Below are 23468 nucleotides of genomic sequence, written 5' to 3' on the forward strand. Positions count from 1 at the left end.
CTACGTTTCTTTCTGTTACATAATAACAAGGAAAGTGGTATAAAATCTGGTTCTAAGGTTTGAGAAGTTGTGTGTGGTGCCCAACCAGCACATTTGTACCATTAATAAGTAGTTGGGGACCTTTTCAGAGCAAAGTGGTATTTTTTTCTATTTATGTGTATCATTTTTTTTTTTCAAATGGCTACTACATTGATAAAACATAAATATTATCAAAGTGTTTGGCCCTAACTACTTAACTAACCTGGAGAAGGAAGTGACAACCCCCTCCAGTATTCCTGCCTGGGAAATCCCATGGACAGAGGAGCCTGGTGGGCTACAGTCCCTGGGTCGCAGAGTTGAACACGACTGAGCGACGGAGCCCATGCATGCGTGTAATTAACCCTTGAGGTCTAGGGCACTGTGAGAAAGTACTGACTGCTGAGGATGCCATGAAGCTATAAAGTTGGGGAATTTCTGCTTAGGGTGGAGAAAGAAAAGAATTTGATTGATTCAGTTAAATACATTTATTCATAGAGAAAGCATTCATTTCACTAAGTATCATAAGGCAGTGGTCAATAAGCTGATGGCCTAGATAGTCCGGGCCCTCTCAGATGTGACAGAACTCACGAGGACGCTGGTGCACAGCTATTTCTTCCTGAAAATAAGACTGTCTTTTCTGCTATTTCCTCTGCAGTCTACCAAAATCTTATCTGACTTACTGGGCTTTACCACTTCCTGTGACTTTGTGTCTTGGAGCACTGACTGCTTTGAGCCTTCTCTAATTGAAAGATGGAAATAGGAAATAAAAGGCTGTCCCCTATCTCCCGACTCTGCTAACTGCTCACAAGTAGGTGTAAAAGGGTTCAGTTTTATGGTTCTGAGAGCACTCAGCATAGAGATGACTTAGCAAATTATCATCATTACATTTCTGCTTTTTCTGGGACTTCTAGTCAGTTTACAGAAATACCTTACAGTATTTTTCAAGAAACACAACCAGAAACTGGAAAAGAAATTGATTCATTTTGCTGGTGAAGTGAAAGTTACTCAGTCAGGTTCAACTCTGCGACCCCTATGGACTGTACAGGAATTAGGCCAGAATACTGGAGTGGGTAACCTTTTCCTTCTCCAGGGGATCTTCCCAAACCAGGGATCAGACCCAGGCCTCCCACATTTCAGGCGGATTCTTTACCAGCTGAGCCACAATGGAAGCCCAGGAACACTGGAGTGGGTAGCCTATCCGTTCTCCAGCAGATCTTCCTGACCCAGGAATCGAACCACGGTCTCCTGCATTGCAGGCGGATTCTTTACCAGCTGAGCTCTCAGGGATCATTTTGCTGGGATGTAGCTTTAAGTAGTGAGAGGATGTTCTAGGTGGAAGATGTGTGGGGCTCAGCGCAGCTATGGAGATGATTGGCACTAAATTCTTGGCTTTTTTTCCCTGGCTTATCGTTTTGTAAAATGGGCATAATAATGTCTATCTCAGAGGGTTATTAAAAGTATGTAAAGTTATTAAAAGGTTATTAAAAGGATGTAAAACGAGTGACAGCGTGGGGCTTGGAACATTTGAAATGTCCAAGAATTGTAGCATTTTCCACAGATATCTCCCAAACGTTACTTTCGTTAAACTTCCGAGACTCGGTTTTCATGCTGACCTCAGTGCTGCAGATATCTACATTTGTAATATCAGGAAGCAGACTCCCATGTTGCCTCAGGCTTTCTGAGAAAGAGAGCTCTGTCTCTACCTTCTTCTCAAACGGTCTGTTTTAGCCACAGCTGCTTGGCTTGCTCCTCCTCTGTCAGGAGTGGCTCGGCTAGTGGAGCAGCATCGTGCCCTTGACCCTGCTCTGTGGAAGGGGAAGCAAAGGCCTGCCCACCCCCCAGAGCTGCCCCCCACAGCACCCGTCCTGCTATTCAGGCTTACTTACGTGAGGAGCCGCTTGCTCCGCAGTACAAATAAATGCTCAGTGCCAACTTTCTGCAGGACGGGTCTGTGTCTTTGCTTATGCTCAAAATTACCTGTTCCCTCTCCAGTTCCTCTCTTTCCATCCAAAATTTACACATTCCTTGAATTATACCTTTTCTGGTGAACCCATTTTACAAGAGTTCTCCCCATTTAAAATCCCCGAGCACTTGCAGTCCTAACTATTCATTTAGCACATTTAATATTGTATAGCACAATGTATTACTTTTCCTTTTTTCCCCCCGGTTTGTAGTTCATCTCCGGAGCCATATCCTGAACTCCAGTTCTGGCTGTGTGGCGTTTTGTAAGTTGGTCTCCTTAAGGCTCACTTACCTCAGGTGTAAAAAGCCAGGATCACCTTCTATTGCCACCCTTTGGTATCCTTGTTGCACGGGGCCTTGTATGCAGCAAACTTCCCTCAAATTCTCAGCAAATACTGTGGAGGTTATGGACTTGCAGAGGCACAAGTGAAGACGACTGCATAAAATGTCAACTCGTATCCTAAATTAATTTCATTCATCTGCTGAATGTGTTGTGTTGTTATTGTTTTTCCCCTGAAAGTGAGTTTGTTGGAGTTTGCTAAAATAAAGGCCTTTCTTCTGTATCTTCAGCAGAGATCTAAAGGAAGACATAAGAGATCATTAGCCTCTTGATGAAAAGCTCGAACATTACCAGACAACTAGAGTTCACTGACTCAACAGTACCAACCGCAAGTCATACATAAAAGATGTTAGTGAAAGTCACTCAGTCATGTCTGACTCTGTGCAACCCCATGGACTGTAGCTCACCATTGAGAACTTACGATGAACTGAACGGTGTCACCGGATTCATGGTCTCCAAAGGAGAAGCTTTAAGTCTGGCACCAAAGACAGTCTCGGACACTCAGAGCTTTGTGTAGATTTTATTTAAAGTGAAAGTGATAGAAAAAGCTTCTGACGTAGACATCAGAATGAGGCAGGAGAGTACGCGCCTCGCTAGTTTAAGCGGGATCTTCCATACTTCTCAACTAGCTGCTGACAATAGATAAAAACAATTACCTCAAGGCTGTGAGAATTTTACCCAGATCCTTTCCTGTAACATACATCCTGGGGTGACATCAGCATGAGATTAGCCAAAAGGAACCCAGAGCTTAAGGCAGTGGAAGTTTTACTTTCCAGGCCTTCTCCTATGACATTTGTCCAAAGCTCAAAAAAAGGCATGTCCTTGAGCAAGAGATAATGCTGCCTACGAGGCTTAATTGTCTAAGGCAAAAGAGTGCGAAAAAGAATGTTTACCTCCTCCTTAAAGGGACCCTGGGCTTGGACTCCTTATCCACCTGCCTAAGTTAACTCTCCCACTAGGCTCCTCTGTCCATGGGATTCTCCAGACAAGATCATTGCAGTGGGTTGCCATTTCCTTCTCCAGGGGATCTTCCAGACCCAGGGATCGAACCCAGGTTTTCTGCACTGCGGACGGATTCTTTACCACCTGAATTGAAGTGTTAGTCGCTCAGTCGTGTTCTACTCTTTACGACTAACACTTTACCACCTGAGCCACCAGGAAAGCTCAAAAGATGTTATGTATAACATATTTCCAGAGCTTACGATGTGTCAGGCGGATTTCCTTGCTTTTTAAATATATAATTGATATAATCTGCACAACAACCATATAAAATAGGTAGTGCCTTTATTCCTGTTTTATAGATGAAGAAATAAAGACAGTTTAGGACACAGACTTCAAATTTAGAGCTAAAATGATGGGATGAACAATGACCTCCCAAGGAAACTCATGTCCTAAGTCCATAGAACCTGTGACTGTTATTTTACATTGTAAAAGGGCTTTATGGATATGATTGGGCTTCCCTGGTGGCTCAGACGGTAAAGAATCTGCCTACAATGCAGGAGACCTGGGTTTGATCCTTGGTTTGGGAAGATCCCCTGGAGGGAGGAACAGCTTCCCACCCCAGTATTCTGGCCTGGAGAATTCCATGGATAGAGGAGCCTGGCAGGCTACAGTTCATGGGAAACAGATATGATTAAGTTAAGGATAGTGAGATGGAAAAAATGATTCTGAACCATCCAGGTAGGGCTAATGTATTTACAAGGATTTTTCTTTTCTTTTTTTTTTTTTGATTAATACATACAACTTGTCTTTTGGGCTTCCCCTGTGGCTTAGCGGTAAAGAATCTGCCTGCAGTACAGGAAACGCGGGTTCAATCCCTGGGTCAGGAAGATCCCCTGGAGAAGGAAATGGCAACCCACTCCAGTACTCTTGATTAAGAAATGCCCCAGACAGAGTCATGTCACAATATTGAGTATAGTTCCCCATGCTCTACAGTAGGTCCTTGTTGGTTATCTATTTTATATACAGCAGTGTGTATATGTTAACCCCAAACTCCTGATTTATCCCGCCCGCCACCCACCTTTCCCCTTTGGGAACTATAAGTGTGTTAGCCATGTCTGTAATCATAAAGGTTCTTAAAAGAGGGAGACATAGAGGGTCAAAAGCAGAAAGAGGAGATGGCACAGTAGAAGCAGAACTTGGAGAAATGTGCTTTGGAAATGGAGACAGAAGGCCGTGGGCAACGACAGACCCTATCTCGCAGCTGGAAAACACAAGGGAATGGATTCTCCCCGGGAGCCTCCAGAAGGAATGCAGCCTCGCCAAAACCCTCAAGACCCACTTGGACATCTAGCCTCCAGAACGCTAAGATAATAAATTTGTGTTGTTTCAAGACACTAAATTTGTTGTAATCTGTTCAAGAGGAAACAAATGCAACACACATATGTTTAGTCCTGAAGGACTTAGTCTAGAAGTAGAAACAGGCTGAAACTGGGGGAAAAAAATTTACTTCTTGGAGATGCTGACAGAGAACAGGCATACTAAAAAGGGATAAACTCAAAGGGTTTTGTCCAAAAAAGAGCTCCATGAGAAGCACCATTTCAAGACCTGGTCCTGACACTGGCTAACTTTTCTTGTGTAAACAAATCACATCAATTTTCTGAACTGTTGTCTCATTTTTAAATTGAGAATATTGTACTAGTGTGGTTTGATCATAAAGATACTATTAAAAAGTTATTTGACTAGGTAATATATACATGGTCATGGTACAGAATTGAAAAGGTTCACAGTGAAAATCAAGTCTTTCTCTCACCTCTTGTCCTGAAGGTGTCCAAGTGCCCTTTGCAGGGGCAATTGTTACCCATTTTTTTTTTTATGGTTTTTTTTTTGTTTTGTTTTGTTACCCATTTTTTCTGTATCCTTTTAGAGATATTTTATGCATTTACAAATATATACATATGAACATATACATGTGTGTGTGTGTATATATATATACATGTGTGTATTATTTTTATCATAAAAAGGATAGCATATTAAGCACATTGTCCTTCACCTTGCTGTGAAGTTAACTTGGTGATAACTTGGGGATTATTCTATAGGATTCTGTAGTAGTATGTAATGTGATTCCTTTTTCTTTTTAGTAGTGTAATCCATTGTTTCAGTGTATCAGAAAGTATTTAACCTGTTTCTTGTTTCTAGAAACATTTAGATTGTTTCTAGTTTTTTAACTGTTGCAAACAAAGATGCAATGCATAGCTTGTTACAATGTTACTTTGTATATGTTCTAATACATCTTTAGGATAAATATTAATGTATGAAGTTTCTAGGTGATGGCATGTATTGATTAACATTTTGATAAATATCAAATATTGAGAGTGTAACACTCTCAAGAGGTGTATTCTAGCTATCTGTGTATCAGACCACTCCAAAATTAGTGACTTAAAACAACCATTTATTATTATTTTTCATTCTTCTGGGGTTGATGAGGTCAGCTGGATAGTTCTTGCCTGGAATTTCCCATATATTTGCTGTAAGATATATGGCTGTAAGGGTTTCCCTGGTAGCTCAGCTGGTAAAGAATCCACTTGCAAAGCAGGAGACCCCGGGTCAATTCCTAGGTTGGGAAGATCCCCTGGAGGAGGGCATGACAACCCACTCCAGTGTGCTTGCCTGGAGAATCCTCATGGACAGAGGAGCCTGGCGGGCTACTGTCCATGGAGTTGCAAATAGTTGGACATAACTCAGCAACTAAGCACAGCACAGCACAGCACATATGGTTATAAAGGCAGAGTTGTCTGAAGGTCTCTTTACTTCGTCAACAATCAGCAATCAATAATAAGAATAGAAGAGTTATTTGAGCCAAACTGAAGACTAGCCTGCTTCACCAGGGGCTCAGAGGTAAAGAATCTACCTGTAGTGCAGGAGACACAGAAGACACGGGTTCAATCCTAGATCAGGAAGATCCCCTGGAGGAGGGCATGGCAACTCACTCCGGGATTCTTGCCTGGAGAATCCCATGGACAGAGGAGCCTGTGGGCACGCACACGTGCGCGGAGACTAGCGCAGAAGTCTGGTCCCAGATACTCTGAGAAACTGCTCTCAGAGAAACACGGTTTCCAACACGGTATTAGATCTCGTCAGGACAAAGAACATTAAACTAGTCAGGACTGCATTTCTTCAAGGTCTCAAAAAACAAAAACAAAAAATAGGCCAGCACATTCACAGTAAGTCAGTATGGCCTTGGTGCCTGGGAAGGGAGTCTTATCGTCAACGGAGTACTAGCACTGGCGTCCCAGGAAGACAGAGGTTTAATCTTTATGTTTAACCTGGACACCGTACAATGTATGTTTGATAGGCCATAAAACAGGCTATTTTAGTTAGCATAAAATTCAAGTTAAGCCAGAATAACCTCCCTCTATCTCAGTTATGTGAACATTTCTTTTATCAACTTACATGTGTGGCATTTGGTCTAGGAGGAACTGGAACTGGAGACTAAGAATTTTCAGACAACCTTTACCCTAGTGTAGGGTCAATCTATGTCTCCTCCTCACTCCCAGGAATATATTCTGCATAAGAGAAGAATGGCAGAGTTCATCTTGATAAGTTAAAGATGGTATCTCATAATTTTTATTTGCTTTTTTCCTTTAGGTGAGAGAAATTTAACATTGTTTCATATATTTAGGAAGTATTTGTATTTACTTTTATGTGCATGTCCTCATAACTGTTCTCATAAATTGTGCCCATTTTCCTATCAAGTTTTTAGTTAGGGAAGCAAAAAAGGTTGATGGGCCCATGGAATAAACTTCACGGGCTGACAGAGGAAGAGAGAGAAAAAGAGGACCATGGGTCAGCTGTGCAGAAGGCATCCACTATTTTTGCATTGTCTGTGAAAGTGATAAGGCCCAGAAAGAAATGGCTGAATGTCTCGACTTGTGGATACAGACCTTTGTGTAGGCAGCCTTGTGAGAAGGTTCATGTGTTCCAGACATGTTGTAGAAGCTAGGAAGAGGGGCAGACCTAAAGAGACCGTGCAGTAAGGAACAGTGGGTAGGTAACACGTGTGTCCAGATCATACAGATCTGATCTCATCTTCAATGCTTTGCTCCTTTATAGGATCCAGTAACTAGGACCCAACAGGCAGTGAGAGAGGCAAGACGTAGAAACCCCTCAGCCTGACTGAACTTAAGTTTTCCGCCAACCCTGTAGAATAGGGACACAGAATATAGAAAAATAAGTCGCATTTCTTGCCCACTTGATATGGTGGACTTGTTACTTCACAATCACTTAAAACCTATAATTTTTTGGTTTATTCAAGATGTATTTTGAGTGTGTGTTGTTTTGCTAGGCACTGTGTTAGTTACTGTAGACCCAGTGGTGAATTAACAGTCAGGATTCCTGCCCTTGCAATTTGAACAGGTCAGCAGAGTTAAACAAATCATCATAAAGTGAACTATATGATTAAAATAATGAAAAATACCCTGAAGGACAAATGAAAGGTGTAATGGAGACATTATAAAAGAGGCCTAATCTAGATCAAGGGCTCAGGAAACTGCCTAGAGAAAAATGACTCTGGGAGGAAGGGGGAGCTTTTCAGGAAACATGTTCAGAGAGAAGTGAATTTCTTGAATTTGAGATCGATGGGGGTGATGATGTACTTGGACAACGTTCTATAAAAAGTTATCAAGGGCGTAAAAGAATATATTTTATTTTTGAAATAATTTTTGAAAAGATTAAAAGGTCTTAATTTCTAAAAAAAAATAAGCAATCAAAAAGAAATAAGAAAGAAAAAATGCAAATGTATTCCAAAAAGTGAATCTGCAAGAATTTTTTAGGAATTTATCTAATAGCCAAAATACAAGAACTACCTAAAATGTCCAACGGTAGTGAATTATTTAAATACAGTACAAACACCCAGTGGAATGCGATTCAACTTCTACAGTGTTGATGTAGATGAATTATTAGTTGGTTCCATGAATAAAAAGGTTTAGTAAACAAAATGAATGATACCCTATTTTATTTTGGCAAAAGATTTAATAATGAATATATGTTAACATAGAAAAATAGATTATTTCTGAGCAGTAATTTTCTTCATTTGGCATGACTGACTTTTCTAATTTTTCTAGAAACATTTTTTTCCTAATTTTTGTAACAAGAGAAGAATGATAAAGAGTGCCTTTTAACAAAACTATGAACAAGCTTGTAATGTTCTGGCTGTGTATAAATAGTCTTGGTGGGAGGGGCACGGGGCAGGGGAAGAGGAAGTAGCTCTGGAGCATGTAGTATCCATGTTCAGATTCAATGCCTTCCATGAGAACAATAACAGCAAAAGACTGTTTCTGGCTTGTGAAAAAAAATGTGTGATATTAATATTAAAGTGGGAGATAGGTGGAGATAGCCTACAAGAGGTAAACAATCTTGGTTATTCTTTAGCTGTTTCTACTAACAAACACGTGTCACTGGACTTGTCCTTCATAAAGCTAACTGCTGTCTGAGTCCATGTAGATTATCCTCCGTATCTGGCATTCTTCTCCTATGCTCTCTTGTAACACTGTGCATTTCAGAAAGAAGGTCATGGGCAGAAAACTTCAGGGACACCAGACCCAATCGCTGAGTTGCATGATGCCCGCGGTGTTTGTTTTGAAGCTTTGAAAAAGAAAAAAGTGTGAGACCTTCAAGAGGATATAAAACCTCTCCCTATTTCTGAGAAGCAGGGGCACAGTTCTTGAGGCCCTAGCCTGTTGTGTTTCCCTTTTGCCTGACAAAATTAATAAAGCTAATCTTTTCTATTTTCTCCAAACTCCCTCTCATATTTCTATTTGGCATTGGAGCCAAGATTTTGGCAAAAATATCCTCTTCATTCTTATTTACAAAGCTCATTTGAGTAAGTTATGTTTATGAGGCCTAGATTTGTCTTTTGTTGTCGTTGTTTAGTTGCTAAGTCGTTCAACTCTTTGCACCCGCATGGAATGTAGCTGCCAGTTTGAGCCATAAATAGTGGCAATAAAATAAAGGTATCATTTGGTTTTTAAAAAATGTATCCATCACAAGAGGTGTACTTATGAGCAGTTCCATATAATAATAATACAGACTTTTATTTTCTTGGGCTCCAAAATCACTGCCGATGGTGACTGCAGCCATGAAATTAAAAAATGTTTGCTCCTTGGAAGAAAAGCTATGACAAACCTAGACAGTGTATTAAAAAGCAGAGACAGCACTTTGCTGACAAATGTCTGTATAATCAAAGCTATTGTTTTTCTAGTAGTCATATTTATGGATGTGAGAATTGGACTATAAAGAAGGCTGAGCACTAAAGAATTGATGCTTTCAAACTGTGGTGCTGAAGAAGACTCTTGAGAGTCCCTTGGACTGCAAAGAGATCCAACCAGTCAATTCTAAAGGAAACCAACCCTGAGTATTCATTGGAAAGACTGAAGCTGAAGCTGAAGCTCCAATACTTTGGCCACCTGATGCAAAGCACTGACTCATTGGGAAAGACTGATGCTGGGAAAGGTTGAGGCAGGAGGAGAGGGAGGTGCAGAGCGTGAGATAGTTGGATAGCCTCATCAATTCAATGGACACGAGTTTGAGCAAACTCCAGAAGATGGTGAAGGACAGGGAAGCCTGGCATGTTGCAGTCCATGGGGTCACAAAGAGTCAGACGCGACTGAGCGACGGAACAAGGGTGGAGTACCATTTGAGGTCCAGATTCTGTTCCTGAGATAATTGTGCTGATCACCCTGAATAGACTCCCCTCCTGAGACTGAGTGAAGCATATTTCAAGCATCACATTCGAGTCTCCACTCATGCATTCCATTTTGTACCACTGCAAAGAGCATGAGCCATTTCAGAGGTGCTTTCAAAAAAGCGTGTGTGTTATTTTGACAGCGGCCTTACGGAGATGAAGGTATTTATACCTGCCCCATTACAGTGAAAAGCATGAGAATTAATGCTTTCAGTCAATTTCATTTTCTTGGAAAGTTAATGGTGTTGCTTCATTTGGAAACAAACAGTGCAATGGGGCCTGTGTGATGCGATTGCCCAGACGCTGGACTCTTAGAATACAAGCGCTGAGCTCCCTCTAGTGACAATAAAATAGACACATTTGAGAACTGTGACACTTGTACTTATTTTGCAATTCGATTCAATAATTTTTAATTTCATTAATTCAGTTGCTTTCCATTCCACTTAATTTACACAACCAATATTTTGAATCAGAAAGCTTACTAAGAAAACATTTAGTAAAACTATAATTTTAAAAGATCATTAAAAAACAATTAATTATAATTGTAAAAACTGAGAATGTTTCATGTTGAGTATAGCATAGTGTGAAAAAGAAAATATTCCAGCTCAGTTTGTTTCTGTAAGGGCCCCCTCCACACAACACACACACACACACACACACACACACACACACACACACACACACACACCCAGCTCTGTTCCAGTACAGTACTCATCATGAAGCTCATACCTTCCTTCCTTCCTTCTTCAGCCTGCTTGCAGAAGGTAAGATGAGGGTTGCTCCACGGATACAGGGGCATGAGAATACAGGGGGATGAGGATACAGGGGGTTGAGGATACAGGGGGATGAGGATTCAGTGGGGTGAGGATACAGGGGGGTGAGGATACAGGGGGTTGAGGATACAGGGGGATGAGGATACAGGGGGTTGAGGATACAGGGGGATGAGGATACAGGGGGATGAGGATACAGGGGGTTGAGGATACAGGGGGGTGAGGATTCAGTGGGGTGAGGATACAGGGGGATGAGGATACAGGGGGATGAGGATACAGGGGGTTGAGGATACAGGGGGTTGAGGATACAGGGGGATGAGGATACAGGGGGTTGAGGATACAGGGGGATGAGGATACAGGGGGATGAGGATACAGGGGGTTGAGGATACAGGGGGATGAGGATACAGGGGGATGAGGATACAGGGGGATGAGGATACAGGGGGTTGAGGATTCAGTGGGGTGAGGATACAGGGGGATGAGGATACAGGGGGATGAGGATACAGGGTGTTGAGGATACAGGGGGTTGAGGATACAGGGGGATGAGGATACAGGGGGATGAGGATACAGGGGGGTGAGGATACAGGGGGTTGAGGATACAGGGGGATGAGGATACAGGGGGATGAGGATACAGGGGGGTGAGGATACAGGGGGGTGAGGATACAGGGGGTTGAGGATACAGGGGGATGAGGATACAGAGGGGTGAGGATACAGGGGGTTGAGGATACTGGGGCGTGAGGATACAGGGGGGTGAGGATACAAGGGGATGAGGATACAGGGGGGTGAGGATACAAGGGGATGAGGATACAGGGGGTTGAGGATACAGGGGGATGAGGATACAGGGGGGTGAGGATACAGGGGCGTGAGGATACAGGGGGTTGAAGACACAGGGGGATGAGGATACAGGGGGGTGAGGATACAGGGGGATGAGGATACAGGGGGGTGAGGATACAGAGGGGTGAGGATACAGGGGGTTGAGGATACAGGGGGATGAGGATACAGGGGGGTGAGGATACAGGGGGTTGAGGATACAGGGGGGTGAGGATACAGGGGGGTGAGGATACAAGGGGATGAGGATACAGGGGGGTGAGGATACAAGGGGATGAGGATACAGGGGTTTGAGGATACAGGGGGATGAGGATACAGGGGGGTGAGGATACAGGGGGGTGAGGATACAGGGGGTTGAGGATACAGGGGGATGAGGATACAGGGGGGTGAGGATACAGGGGGGTGGGGATACAGGGGGATGAGGATACAGGGGGGTGAGGATACAGAGGGGTGAGGATACAGGGGGATGAGGATACAGGGGGGTGAGGATACAGGAGGGTGAGGATACAGGGGGGTGAGGATACAGGGGGGTGAGGATACAGGGGGTTGAGGATACAGGGGGTTGAGGATGCAGGGGGGTGAGGATACAGGGGGGTGAGGATACATGGGGATGAGGATACAGGGGGATGAGGATACAGGGGGATGAGAAGACAGGGGGTGAGGACAGGGGGATGAAGATACATGGGGTTGAGGATACAGGGGGTTGAGGATACAGGGGTGTGAGGATACAGGGGGGTGAGAAGACAGGGGGTGAGGACAGAGGGATGAAGATACATGGGGTTGAGGATACAGGGGGATGAGGATACAGGGGGTGAGAATACAGGGGGGTGAGGATACAGGGGTTTGAGGATACTGGGGCGTGAGGATACAGGGGGATGAGGATACAGGGGATGAGGATACAGGGGGGTGAGAATACAGGGGGTGAGGATACAGGGGGGTGAGGATACTGGGGCGTGAGGATACAGGGGGATGACTGCTACCACTACTGGAAAAGTGAAACCACATGAGAGTGTGTCCTACTGATGAAACATTAAGATTATGCCTTTTTGTTTTTAGAAGTCCAAAGAGACTTTGCTACTGGTTGTGAGTTCTGCTTTTCCAGACCAAAGCAACTCATCTCACAAATCAACTACCATCCTACTTTGTATTAATTAAGTGTAAGAAAAATTGAAACCAAAATAGTTATTAGAACAGAAGCATTTATTGGACACAGGTATCTGCAATCCCTCCCCTACCCTACCACCAGAATGACATTTCAACAGCCCCAATCTCATCCTGTTACTTCTCTTCTTAAAGTTCTTCAGGCCTGAAAGAGGAGGCACAGTCCAGTAATTGGAGCTTGGGACCTGGAACCACACTGCTGAAGTTCAGGACCTGCCTCTGACTCTTGAGAGCTGGGTGACCTTGAGCAAGCTAGCGAACTTCGTCTGCAGAATGACGGTAAACAATAACAGTGTCTGCTTCAAATGACTAAAGGATCCCTTGGCATATGGCAAAGCCATATGATCTGCTCTCTTATGAGAATGGCAGGACCGGGTCCTGGGCTGGTTATTTAAGTATGTCTTTCATCACTAGGCTTCTCCAAATAGAAAATAGTACTTTTCTATTTGAAGAATGAGATTTGGCAGGGTCTCCTCAATAACAGAAGCCAAGTTTTTCCCTACTTTATCTTTCTGAGCTCAGTGGAGTCCGTATTCTTTGTCATGTGCTGAAATTTCTCAGCAATCTACCTGAGACATATTTTTACAAACTTAACACACTACTCTGTCTATCAGATTAGTCCCCTAACTCTATTTCTCACTTCCACTGTATAATCATGAGGGATTTGATTTAGGTCATACCTGAATGGTCTAGTGGTTTCCCCTACTTTCTTCAATTTAAGTCTGAATTTGGCAATAAGGAGTTCGTGGTCTGAGCCACAGTCAGCTCCTAGTCTTGTTTTTGCTGACTGTATAGAGCTTCTCCATCTTTGGCTGCAAAGAATATAATCAGTCTCATTTCGGTGTTGACCATCTGGTGATGTCCATGTGTAGAGTCTTCTCTTGTGTTGTTGGAAGAGGGTGTTTGCTATGACCAGTGCGTTCTCTTGGCAAAACTCTATTAGCCTCTGCCCTGATTCATTCCATATTCCAAGGCCAAATTTGCCTGTTACTCCAGGTGTTTCTTGACTTCCTACTTTTACATTCCAGTCCCCTATAATGAAAAGGACATCTGTTTTGGGTGTTAGTTCTAAAAGGTCTTGTAGGTCTTCATAGAACCATTCAACTTCAGCTTCTTCAGCATTACTGGTTGGGGCATAGACTTGGATTACTGTGATATTGAATGGTTTGCCTTGGAAACGAACAGAGATCATTCTGTCGTTTTTGAGATTGTATCCAAGTACTGCATTTCAGACTCTTTTGTTGACCATGATGGCTACTCCATTTCTTCCGAGGGACTCCTGCCCACAGTAGTAGATATAATGGTCATCTGAGTTGAATTCACCCATTCCAGTCCATTTCAGTTCGCTGATTCCTAGAATGTCGACGTTCACTCTTGCCATCTCCTGTTTGACCACTTCCAATTTGCCTTGATTCAAACATTCCAGGTTCCTATGCAATATTGCTCTTTACAGCATCGGACCTTGCTTCTATCACCAGTCACATCCACAGCTGGGTATTGTTTTTGCTTTGGCTCCATCCCTTCATTCTTTCTGGCAGAAAGTGAAGAGGAACTAAAAAGCCTCTTGATGAAAGTCAAAGAGGAGAATGAAAAAGTTGGCTTAAAGCTCAACATTCAGAAGATCATGGCATCTGGTCCCATCACTTCATGGCAAATAGATGGGGAAACAGTGGAAACAGTGTCAGACTTTATGTTTCTGGGCTCCAAAATCACTGCAGATGGTGACTGCAGCCATGAAATTAAAAGACGCTTACTCCTTGGAAGGAAAGTTATGACCAACCTAGATAGCATATTCAAAAGCAGAGACATTACTTTGCCAACAAAGGTCCATCTAGTCAAGGCTATGGTTTTTCCAGTGGTCACATATAGATGTGAGAGTTGGACTGTGAAGAAAGCTGAGCGCCGAAGAATTGATGCTTTTGAACTGTGCTGTTGGAGAAGACTCTTGAGAGTCCCTTGGACTGCAAGGAGATCCAACCAGTCCATCCTAAAGGAGATCATTCCTCGGTGTTCATTGGAGGGACTGATGTTGAAGCTGAAACTCCAATACTTTGGCCACCTGATGCGAAGACCTGACTCATTTGAAAAGATCCTGATGCTGGGAAAGATTGAGGGCAGGAGGAGAAGGGGATGACAGAGGATGAGATGGTTGGATGGCATCACCGACTCAATGGACATGAGTTTGGGTGGACTCCAGGAGTTGGTGATGGACCGGGAGGCCTGGCGTGCTGTGGTTCATGGGGTCTCAAAGAGTCAGACACAACTGAGCAACTGAATTGAATTGAACTGAACACTCTACTACTTCAAATATAAATTCTTCACTGTTTCTAACCTGGTTTATTCACTATGTTTAGCACAACCTTTTCTATCTCCTTTTCTCCTCCCTTTTCTACCTCCAGCCTTCCTTTCTCCCTTCCTTCAATTCTTCCTTCCTTCCTTCCTTGGCTGGCATGCACAGCAGCCACTCCTTTTACTATCCTTAAGGATTAGCTCAAACTCCACTTCCGTAGTGGACATTTTGATCAGGGAAATTATTGTCGAGTATAAAGTACACCGTATGAATTCTTCAGTAAATAACTTAAGAATACACTGGCTTATGCAAGGTTTGGGGCATCTTAGGAAGAACACACTTAAGGTCTTGCCCTTGAATGGGAGCAAAAGTATGTTAACTTTCTCACCATCCTGGTTTCTCTTGTCGTGGGAAAAGAATACTGGGTTTACTGCTCACCAGAGGTTGCCTGGTTAGTGTCAGAATGTTTCCCAAGTCTCTGATTTTGCCAAGTTATAGGCCCTGACACTTCTATGACATAAGAAACTTATTTTAAATATTTTCCTAGTGTTTAATTTAGGGAAATTGAGCATTTAAAATTAAGATTACAAAATCACCAATTTTTATTAACATGACTGAAGACACTAAAAAGAGAATTTATCTTCAAAATTTAACATCATGACTTATGCCTGTTAACTTACTTATTTTTTTATTTTACAAATTTTATTGAAATGTGTTGATTCACAATATTGTGTTAGTTTCAGCTATACAGCAAAGTGTCAGTTTTATTTATATATGTATTATTTTTACTGGAATATAATTGCTTTACTTTGCTGTGTTAGTTTCTGCTGTACAAGGAAATGAATCAGTCGTGTGCACACAGATATCCCCTTCTGCTTGGACCTGCCTCCTACCCCATCGCTTCTTGCCCGTCTAGGTCATCACAGAGCACCAACCTGAGCTTCCTGTGCCTTTTATCAGCTTCCCACGGGCCATCATCTCCCACACATGGCAGTGTATATGTGTCCACCCCAATCTTCCGGCCTGTCACACCCTTCCCCTCCTCTCCACGTCAACGTGTCTGCTCTCTATGTCTGCATCTCTGTTTCTGCCTTGGAAATAGGTCCGTGTGTACGATTTTTCTAGATTCCATATACACATGTTAATGTATAATGTTTGTTTTTCTCTTTCTGATTTCACTTCACTCTGTATGACAGACTCTAGGTCCATCCATGACTCTCTAAGTGACCCTGTTTAATTCTCTTTAGTGGTGAGTAATATGCTCTTGTATATATGGACCACATCTTCTTTATTCATTCATCTGTCAGTGGACATCTAGGTTGCTTCCGTTTCCTGGCTATTGTGAATAGTGCTGTAATGAACACTGGCATACATGTGTCTTTTTCAATTATGGTTTTCTTGGGGTACATGCCAAGTAGTGGGATTGCTGAGTCATATGGTGGTTCTGTGTTTAGGTTTTGAAGGAAGGTCTGTACTGTTCTCCACAGTGGCTGTATCAATTTGCATTCTCACAAATAGTGTAGGAGGATTCCCTTTTCTCCACACACTCTCCAGGATTTGTTATTTGTAGATTTTTTGATATTGGCCATTCTGACTGGCATAAAATGATATCTCACGGTAGTTTTGATTTGCATTTCTCTAATAACGAGCACTGTTGAGCTTTTTTATACGTGCCTTTTGGTCATCTGTATGTCTACTTGGCACCTGGTCCCATCACTTCATGGGAAATAGATAGGGAAACAGTGGACACAGTGTCAGACTTTATTTTTGGGGGCTTCAAAATCACTGCAGATGGTGATTGCAGTGAAATTAAAAGACACTCCTTGGAAGGAAAGTTATGACCAACCTAGATAGCATATTCAAAAGCAGAGACATTACTTTGCCAACAAAGGTCTGTCTAGTCAAGGCTATGGTTTTTCCAGTGGTCATGTATGGATGTGAGAGTTGGACTGTGAAGAAAGCTGAGTGCTGAAGAATTGATGCTTTTGAACCGTGGTGTATTGAGAAGACTCTTGAGAATCCCTTGGACTGCAAGGAGATCCAACCAGTCCATCCTAAAAGAGATCAGCCCTGGGTGTTCATTGGAAGGAATGATGCTGAAGCTGAAACTCCAATACTTTGGCCACCTCATGCAAAGAGTTGACTCATTGGAAAAGACCCTGATGCTGGGAGGGATTGGGGGCAGGAGGAGAAGGGGACGACAGAGGATGAGATGGCTGGATGGCATCACTGACTCGATGGACGTGAGTCTGAGTGAACTCCGGGAGTTGGTGATGGGCAGGGAGGCCTGGCGTGCTGCGGTGCATGGGGTCGCAAAGAGTCGGACGTGACTGCGCAACTAAACTGAACTGAACTGAACTTTTTAAAAGCCCTTCCACATTTGTCATTTCATTTCATACTTCCAGCAAATTCACAGGAATTGTTCTTCAAATGTGCTTTAAGTGATCATGACTGAGAACTTGAGGAGCGTACTTAGCTTCCTCTTTTCCAATCAGTGAGCCACTTACTAGAGGTCTTTCACTGGGTCTCTGTATGAGTGATTATTTACTTTGAATTGTCTAAGTAAGGTCTTGGTTCAAAATCTGGGCTGGATTAGATTTCTCTGCACCTTCTTGTATGATTTTTTTTTAAAAATTGATTTTCAAGGATGTGGAGTATGGGCAGAGGAGGAAAGACATAGGAATGGAGAAAGACATGTCTTAAGTCTGAAAAATATGATACGCACACCAGAAAATGTGGAAACGGAGTACATTTTGAAGGACAGACAGGAAAGGGCGTGGTCAGCTGTCCTCAGCGCTGGAGGCCGGGGAGTGATTGTCTGGGTGCTGTCTCACTGCCTTCCTCCAACACTGCACACTCTCTCTCCTGCTGCTTTTAATAGAGGACTGATTTCAGGGAGAAAGTAATCTTGAATGAGATATTAAATAAAAGGAAAATATTCTTCAGAAAATTCAAGAATACACAAGATAACATAGATACTCACCAAACACTAATTGAACACTGATTATATGCTGGACTCTGGGGATACAGTTATAATAGAGACAACCCTGCTCTCAAGGAGCTTATCAGTCAATGAAGGACAAAAGTAGTAATAACAGCCGTTTATTAAATGCTTACACTATGTGGAGCTTGTTTCCACTTGACGTAATCTTCACAGCAACTCTATGATGTAGTTAGTAATATTTTCACTTTGGAGATACGGCAGCTGAGGGACGGAAAGGAGAAGTAGCCTTTCTAGGGTTCCACAGCTGGCAAGCGACAGAACTGGAAATTTGAATCCAGGGAGTGGGATATCACAGTGTTGACTTGGCCCTGTTTTCCTCCTCAACAGTGCTTCCCTGATGGAAAGGAGGAAGACGTGACATTGAATGCCGTGTACCAGCATTGCGGTGGGTTCTGGGGATTGCTGGTGTGTAGGATTCACTGCGAAGATGGAAGCCAACGGAAAGGCATGACGCAGTTGTCTCAAGTGGAAGTACATGTTGCGAAAGGAGCTTGGAGAAAGAGGTGGTTATGAGAAGCCTCTGTAAGAGTTGATGCCGAGCCTTGATGGGTGAGTAGGGGCCAAGCAAAGAACAGAGGGAAGCACCCTCCAGGCAGAGGACGCTGGATGTTTGAATGCTTGAAAGAGCATAGTTTGCTGAGAGAATGCAAATAATCTGTATAATACGAGGCAGGGGCTACAGTAAGGACTAGGAGAATAAGAGGAGAAATGGCAAAGCTGACTAGGCCAAGAGGAGATAGTGAAGTCTATTTAGTATTTTTAATGTTTTATTGTTTCTTCAAAAGTGAAAATTTTATTTTTGAAAAGGATTTAAATAGTGTATGATAATATATAAAAGTAAAACAAGCAAAAATCACTTGAAAGTCTTCTCAATCTGAGGTTACAACTGTTGATCCTTTACTGGGCATCTTTCTATACTCTTTCTCTCTATATATGTAATTTCATGCAAGTAGAAATATACTATGCACATTGTTATGCAACTTCCGCCCATTTTTTTGTCAATGATGAGAATCTTGGACTTTATTCTAAAGAGCATTAGTGATTTTCAATGAGGAGATATCATAATAATATTTGTAAATTATGAAAAAACACACAACGGTATTGTACAGGGTCAACTTGAGGCAGTGGTGGTGGGAACACCAAAGAGCCCAGGGAAGGAATGATGGTGATATGAGTCAGGCAATGGTGATGGGCTGGAAAAAGGGAGGCGTCCAGATGGCACAGGAGTAAGCGCGGCGCGCTCTGCGATTGTGGAGGTGGAGTTGTCAAAAGGAGGGAGGTGCTGAGGAAGAGAGACAGAGGAAGAGAAATCGCCAGTGATTCCCAGGTTGCTGGCTGGGAATGTGTGGGTATTAACCAGCAGTTTGGAATGCCTGTGGGATGTTCAGGTGAAGAGAGCAGGTAAGCATTTAAATATACAGGACTGCAGCTCAAGGTAGAATTCAAAACTGGAGATAGAATTCTGGGCATATCATCAGAGGTTAAAGCTAAGAGAGCTGAGGACTGGTGACACAGGCCAAGCAGGAAACGTTGAGTGGGGACCTTGTTTTGTTCAGTGTTATATTCTCAGAACTGCCCCTAGCATGTAGCAGGGGCTAAGTGTTTCTTGAATGAGTAATTAAATAATAATAAACGTTTTTTCTATTTCAATAGGGAAGCTTCTTATTGTGGCAGCATAATGTTCCACTGAGTAAATATATTACAACTTGCATATCCGTTTTCTTATTTTTCCAGTTACTGATAGCTGTATGAAAACCCACCCCAAATCTAGTGGCATAGGAAACCACTTTGTTATGCACACAGATTCTGTGGGTCAAGGATTTGGAAAAGGCACAGAAGGTTTGTGTATTCTCCACAAAGTTTGGGACCTTAGCTGGGAAGATTTTTAAGGCTGAACTAATCTGTAAGCTTGTTAACTCATTTGGCAGTTTATTCTGGCTGTTAACTGAGGCCTCATCGGAACTGTCCATGTAGCATCTTGGGTTTCAAGAGCTAGTGTCCGGAGAGAGCCAGGCAGAAACTGTATTGCCTTTTATGACCTAGTCTATGAAGTCACAAGATGGCATTGCTGCCATAGTACAAACTAACTCAGTTTCAAGGGGAGGGAACGCAGATCCTATTCCTCAGTGGGAGGAGCGTCCAAAGTCAAAGTCACACTGAAAAGAGCTTGTGGGATTAGAGCTGTTGTTACAGTCATCTTTGGAAAATGCAATCTGCCACAGCTCCCCTTTCTTCCTCACTATTTGTTCATTACGATAGCCCTTTCTTAGCTTTCCGGTCAATCATGTCACAATGTCAACAACACTAAGTAGGTAATTAGCTAAGACCCCCGTATTGTTCCTGTAAGGTAAGGGAGTTAGAGAAGGTGAGGTTTGGAAAAAGAACCAGACTAGCACTTTATAGGAACAGATCACCTTTAATGAGGCGAGAAGGGGCAGCAATCAGATTAGTGAGCTGCCGCACTAACCCAAGAAAAGAGTGAGTATATATAGGTATATATGTGGAAATCTGCTGTCTTAGGGGGCCTGTTCTTCTCTGAGTTTGTTCCCAGTAGTTACCTCTTAAACGCCTGGTGCAAGGAATTCTGGAGACCGGCCAGAGGCTGGACCAGCTGGGAACTGGGTGTTATCAGCCTTAAAGTCCATTTTTTTCCCCTAGGTGAGAGGGTTCTCTGTTTTGCATAGAGTGGTGGGGAGGACAGGAAGGGAGTTTTAACTCCAGGCTATTTTGAGCCGTGTAACTTTCCTTCAGTTCCCCAACGAACTGAGAAGCTAGTATTCCCCTTTCATCTGATGCATAATTTTACACTTAAGTTTTGTGTTAGTTACCATTAAACTTAATTATCACTCAATACACATTTATTGAGAATCTGCCATTTTTCACTCTAGGCAATTGGGATAGATTGAATATAATACAGAAAAATGGTTCCTTCTCTCAAGAAGTTTATAATCTAGAGGAAAAAAATAATTAGAGATGTCCATAGTAGGTGTGGACTTCCTGGCGGCTCAGACGGTAAAGCGTCTGTCTGCAATGTGGGAGATCCGGGTTCAAGCCCTGGGTTGGGAAGATCCCCTGGAGAAGGAAATGGCAGTCCACTCCAGTACTATTGCCTGGAAAATCCCATGGACAGAGGAGCCTGGTAGGCTACAGTCTATGGGGTTGCAAAGAGTCGAACACGACTGAGCGACTTCACTTTCACTTTCATAGTAGGTGAACACAGACTTCTATTAGCTTGCTCCTCTATCAACAAGCAGAGAAGGCAATGGCACCCCACTCCAGTACTCTTGCCTGGAAAATCCCATGGACGGAGGAGCCTGGTGGGCTGCTGTCTATGGGGTCGCACAGAGTCGGACACGAATGAAGTGACTTAGCAGCAGCAGCTACCAACAAGGATGCATGCATGCGTGCTAAGTTGCTTCAGTCGTGTCCGACTCTGTGACCCCATGGACTGTGCCCGCCAGGCTCCTCTGTCCATGGGATTCTCCAGGGAGGAATATCAGAGTCGGTTGCCATGCCCTCCTCATCAACAAGGAGAGGTAGGATATAATTTGTTTTCAGGGTATTGAGTCCAGAAAAATTGTGTTTAGTAGCTTGCTAGACTCCAGACAGGTGCGCTGCCAGCGTTCCCCAGTCCCGGCAGTCTGATGACCTCTCAGAAAAGGAAGTGAGCTAACTGAAGAGTGACTTATGCTTTGTCAGTTCATGCTGGTTTGGAGTGATCACTGCTTCCCTTTTCCCCTTTTTATAGATCTCATTCTAATTTGGATAATCTTAAATAACTTTCTCACGTGTTTAGTAGTCATCCATATTTCATTTTTTAAAAGGTTCAGAACCCCCTAGAATCTCTCTGGAGATACTAACATGCTTATTTTAGCATTTTATTCTATGTTCCTATATTGTGCATCCTCTGGGGTTAGATGTATTCACTGAGTTTGGTCCTTTTATTTCCATTTTCTTGGTTGTTTTATCGTATTTGTAGACAAAACCCTAACTTTGTAGCTGGTGAGTAAGAATTCTTATTGGCTTGACTGGAAGCTCAAGTTTGGATTAAATCAGCTTTGACTTAAGTGGGGACGTGTGGCAGGAAGGTGGGCTTTCATTTAAGATGTGGATATGGCTTGTCTCAAGGATATGAAGCTCTCTTTTGCCGGTGACAGAGTCCTGATTCTCTGGATATGTTGTCCATTTTGAAAGCCTCTTGCGTAAAAAAAAAAATCTCACAATTCAGCCTAAGGCAACAGAGCTCTGCCTTTGCTAGCTACCTGGCCCCTGGCCAGGACTCTCTTCTTCTTGCCAGCTTCTGCTTATTTTGATTACAAGGCTTTTGCAGAATTCTGCTGGGACAGCTTGTATTTTTGAAGTTCTTTTTCATGAGTCAGGACTTGCGGATTGCTTATTCCATTGTATTTTGGCATCAGTATATCCCAGAAATTTCTCATTATTTGGGTTGACTGTCCATAACTCCCTTCTGAATTTTCTAAAAATTTTTCTAAATATTTACCCTTTTAAAAATATTTCTATCGGTTTTGGGAACAGAGGTAAATGCATGTATTCAACCAGCTCTGGTGGGAAGCCCTGATTTCCTTCTTTGGTGACCAGCAGAGAGTGCTACTGGGAATCACAGCAACCTCTCCCAACGTGTTTCTAGAAGACATCGATTTCTTCGTTCTTAAATTAGGGCGCGCGTGTATCCATGTATCTTGCATCTCTCCCATTCTCTGTAGGTTTTCAAAGATTGCCAGCGGTCCTTTGCTGACACTGACAATTCCTTTTAGTGCCCTGGAAAGTATTTCATGGGGACACTGAAAATAGCTAAATGGTCTTAATACTCCTCACCTATTCAAATGAACTTCAGTTCTCTCTTATATGTGCTTGTTTTATCTTTTCAGGTGTTGGAACTTTTCACCGAAGATCTTCTTATTGATTAGAAAGAAGGCGGCCAGACCGAAGTTGTATAGTTCTACATTTCCCCCCTGCCTATTAAATATTACACCATCACCACTAATAATAAGGAATTGCCTTTGTCCTTATTATCTCTGACTTTTAATTTTTTCTCAGGGATAAACTCATTTCAAGCTTTGGCACTCCTGGCATTGGTCACAGAGGCCCGGCCATGACTCTAAACTCGTTCTTGATTTTTACCTCTGCCGCCGTCTTGTGTACCTGTTCTTTTAAAGTCTGAGGGCTTGAAACGACTCCTTGTACCATCTTAGCAGCTCAAGGGCAGTAAAGGTAGAAGGAGAAACTAAAGGCCAGGAAGTAAGAAGTAGGAGTAAATCACTGGTGACAAAATACAGGCAGTGTGAATAATAAATTCTGAAGCATTTGCTGATAAAATATCATGTATGCAATAACTCCCCTGCTGAGGCGCTGGGTCCCACCCGTCACCTCTGACTTGTGTCGTAATAACTCTGTTC

The 23468-nt window shown here is 42.9% G+C and overlaps 1 long non-coding RNA gene across 2 annotated transcripts; it reads left to right on the top strand.

The window, feature by feature from the left end:
• Positions 1–9864: 9864 nt before the first annotated feature.
• LOC113904440 lies at positions 9865–23066 on the top strand. Of its 2 annotated transcripts, XR_003514513.1 has the most exons (4): positions 9865–10765; positions 12893–13036; positions 18379–18600; positions 22941–23066. It is a non-coding gene; the product is annotated as an uncharacterized LOC113904440 (long non-coding RNA). The 2 variants fall into 2 exon arrangements; XR_003514512.1 differs by lacking the exon at positions 9865–10765 and having other exon boundaries at positions 12575–13036.
• Positions 23067–23468: the final 402 nt, after the last annotated feature.

This window comes from Bos indicus x Bos taurus, chromosome 14 (assembly GCF_003369695.1).
Source record: "Bos indicus x Bos taurus breed Angus x Brahman F1 hybrid chromosome 14, Bos_hybrid_MaternalHap_v2.0, whole genome shotgun sequence".
NCBI lineage: Eukaryota > Metazoa > Chordata > Mammalia > Artiodactyla > Bovidae > Bos > Bos indicus x Bos taurus.